Source organism: Cornus florida, unplaced genomic scaffold (genome assembly GCF_030987335.1).
Source record: "Cornus florida cultivar Cherokee Brave unplaced genomic scaffold, ASM3098733v1 CherokeeBrave_3.0.0_Hap2_Chr11, whole genome shotgun sequence".
In the NCBI taxonomy this organism is placed as follows: Eukaryota; Viridiplantae; Streptophyta; class Magnoliopsida; order Cornales; family Cornaceae; genus Cornus; species Cornus florida.
The window spans coordinates 16,664,374-16,668,507 of NW_026775581.1; positions in this window are offsets into that span (position 1 = coordinate 16,664,374).

A 4,134-nucleotide genomic window follows, 5' to 3' on the forward strand; every position below is an offset into this window, starting at 1 on the left:
TGTTCAACTGTGAAAATCACGGATGTTCTGCAAGAAGTTTTAAAAATGAAGCTTTTCCCTTTCTCTCTTTGAGACAAGGCAAAATATTCGTTTAATAACATGGGGACGAATACAATCACATCTTGGGCACAATTGCAACTAGAGTTCTTAAAAAGAATATTACCCCACAAGTAGAACCAATGTAATGAGAACTTCCATCCATGAATTTTCCAAAGGTGAGGCAGAACCTTTGCATGAAGCATGGGAGCGTTTGAACGACTTGCTATGGAAGTGTCCACATCATGACCTTCCTAAATGGCAACAAGTTCAACGCTTTTATGAAAGCTTATTCGAAACCCACAAAGGTATGTTGATACTTCATGTGGAGGCACCTATTTGTAAAAGAATGAAGACGATATTTGGCATCTTTTTGAAAACATGAGTGAAAATTCAATGCATCGTTCTTCATCTTCTCCATTAGGCCAAAATTTGAATGTAGGAGGGAGGAAAAATCTATGACAAGTAGATAATTCCATGGAGATTGCCGCCGAGGTAAAAACTCTTACTCAAAGGTTTGATAAATTCATTTTGAGTAAAAATCGGGAAAATCAATCATCCTCTTTTTCCCATCATCATAATGAAATGTACATAACTTGTTCTAGCTACACTCACAATACTTTTAATTGTCCTCTTGGAAAATTCTTTCCAAGTGAGTCTCAAGAACAAGTAAATGCCACATTCACTCATCCGGGGAACAACCCCTACACCAATTTATATAATCCAGGATTGAGGGAACATCCAAATTTTTCTTGGAAAAATCAAGGAGCTGGTGCAAACCCTCCTCAAGGTCAAAGTTCCCAACAAAAATATGTGCCCCCTCATATCCAAAATGCAAATTCTCAAGGGTACCGTCCTCCATCCTATTCTCCTCACAATATGAATCACTACTCTAATCCTCAAGCTTCGAATTCTTAATCTTACTCTCATCCACTTCAAGCACCTCATAGGAATTTCACCTTTGAGGACAAGGTTTTGGCGGCCTTGGGTAGTCTTGAAGCTAACAATCAACCCTAAAATGCACTACATGGTGGAAACAAATCCTTCATCGGGATTTTCCACTCATGAGCAAGTGAATTCTATTACCACCTTGAGAAGTGGTAGAGAGGTTGATAACAAGGTGGAATTGTCTAGTGAAGATAGTGGTCCCATGCAACCAAGTGGTTGTCTACCCTCCATTCCCAAGTCTATTCCTACCTCATTAGGGCCAAGTGATCACATTAAGGATCAATCATCATTTTCATCTCCCAATCTAGAGAAGCTTTATGAGCCAAAGGCTCCGTTTCCTCAAGCATTGAAAAATTCTTCTTCTTTTGGGAAACAAGAGGGCAAAATCCATGAGATGATGGAAGTGTTTAGGCAAGTGAAAATCAATCTTCCTCTTCTTAACGCAATCCGTCAAATTCCCGCATATGCCAAGTTCTTGAAGGACTTGTGCACTCAAAAGAGGAAGTCTAAAAGCCAAGCACCAAAGAAAGTGTTTCTCACTGAGCAAGTAAGCTCAATTATTCAACATAACACCCCTCCCAAGTTTAAGGATCCCGGTTCTCCAACTAGTTCATGCACCATTGGTGATCGTGAAATCAATAGGGCTCTTTTGGACTTAGGTGCGAGTGTCAATCTTCTTCCTTACTTAGTGTATCTCCAACTAGGTTTGGGGGAATTAAAACCCACGTCGATTGTCTTATAACTTGCTGATTGGTCCATTAAGAAACAGCATGGGATCATTGAAGATGTTCTCATCAAAGTGGGCAAATTCTACTTTCTAGTAGATTTTGTGATCCTTGAAAGGCTCAGAATCTTGTCTCTGTTGATCGATCGCAACTTAAGTCATGATCGATCGTGATTACTTGCCTTGGAAAATTTCAAAGTTGCCCAAAAATCTGCTCTCTGTTAATCAATCGCACTACCTGTACGATAGATCACAAATTCATGCCTTAGGAAAATTTTTAAAAAAATTCACAAGGGTTAAAAATTCATCTCTATTGATCGATCGCAACCTAAGTTGCGATCGATCATCCCTTCTTGCCTTAGTAAAATTTCAGTGACCAAAATTCCACTCTCGGCCAATCGTTCGCAAGTCAGTACAATCGATCACACTTGTTATGTGAACGATTGTAACTGTGAACCAGTTTTGATAAAAAAATTCAAGGCTCTATTGATCGATCATAACCTCAGTTGCGATCGATCGTACTACTGTTCATAATCTATCTCACAAAAAAAAATAAAAAAATAAATAAAAATAAAATTGTTGCTTGTTTACTTACATTTTTTTTTTCCCTTATTGTTTCCTGCACTTTGCATTTTACTTTTCCTGCATTTTATTTTACCTTGCATACTTATTTTATTTTATTTCATTTCATTTTATTTTTGCATTTATGTTTTCATTCAAAAAAAAATTAAAAAAAAAGTTTGTTGCTTTTTTTCCCTTAATGTTTCTTTCACTTTGCATTTTACTTTTTTTTCATTTTATTTTACCTTGCATACTTATTTCATTTCATTTTATTTTACTTTTGTATTCATGTTTTCATTCAAATAATAATAATAACAATAATTTAACTTGTTCCCATATCTCATATCTCTCTTCACCTTGTTCCATATTTCCTTAGAGTATATGATTTGTTTATCCTTATCCCATTGTGATATTCGATGTAAGTTTGCTAGTGTGGTTATTTCAAATAGGTTTTTGATTCCAAGTTTTGTGATGACTGTGTCATCTTTGTCCTTTTTTCAACATTCATTTTTTATTTATTTATTTATTTACTTATTTGTTCATTTCTTTTCTTGTTGCCTTAAGGTTTTGTGCTTAAAAATGTTTTCCGATATCGCATCCATTCATTTTAATTTAAATTATTGTTAATGCCTAAATTAATCGTGTAGAAAAGCATGCTTGTTTAATTTCATTTCATAAGGGAATGAATGCATAGTTTCTTCGGAAGCATTTTCATTTTTCGGGGTTATTTGTGTAATTAACTTTTTGAGATATTTTGGCTTAAGGACCTTTTTGCAAATATTTTTGTTAGATTTTTAGAAGAGGGAATTTTGAAAAGTGTGACAAGTGTCACCTTTTCCTTGGACCATTTGTTGACTTTTGGTTGGAGACACTTGGAAGCTTAGGATTTTGACAAGTGTAGGGTGCAGATTGAACCTAATGAAGATGCCTAGGATCATGACAAGTGGAGGGGTGTGATGTGTGTGTGTTTGTGAGAGGTAGTGTTAATATACTATATGTGACTAACATCTCATTTTAGTTAGTGGAATTTCTAGTAAAATCACTTTGTCTTCCTCACCTCTCACTTAAGCCACCATTTAAGCTTGAAACCCAAGCTTTGGAAGCTCATTTCTAACCCTCTTCCACTTGGCTTTTTGTTTTGCACTTAGAAGACAAAAGCTTCCCCTCACCTTCCTCTACCACACCTCGTCTTGGATTTCCACTTTGATTCCATTTTCCCTTGGTTTCTAGAGATATAATTCTCTAATGAAGTAGGGGTGTTTTATGTTTATACCCTTAGTGTTTTAATGTGTTATTTGAGGTTAATACACATTGTATGCATGTTATTTAAATTCTAAGGTTGCATATAGATGAATATTGTATGTGACTAACCTAGGGTTTCATATTGTTCAAGGCTTGTATATGATTTACTTCTTGTATAGATTTTATTTCATTTAGTGGAGAATTAAAATCTATGATTTATTATTGTGTGAATATAGAAATTCTACATGATTCTTGCCAAAGATTTATTTGTGAATTTGATACAATGTTGTTATGTAATCAAGGATTTCAAACTCACTATATATTACCATGAATGGATTTCCCATGTTGATAATATTGTAGTAGCTTAGTTTCATTCACATTGTGAACTTGTAATTGCAAATGCCATTGTAGTTTTGAAGACTTAGGGTACGGATTGTGTAGTTACATGTTAAAGGCTTTCAATACTAGCATGATTAAATCATTTATGTGAATAACATAATGTTAGAATAAGTGTGTATAAATTAAGGACTTGATTGAATGACTATTAAGTAGTCTACATTATTTTAGTATTGTGAACTTATTGATATATTGTCCTTGTGAGTGAATCATGGGGTGTATGTGCC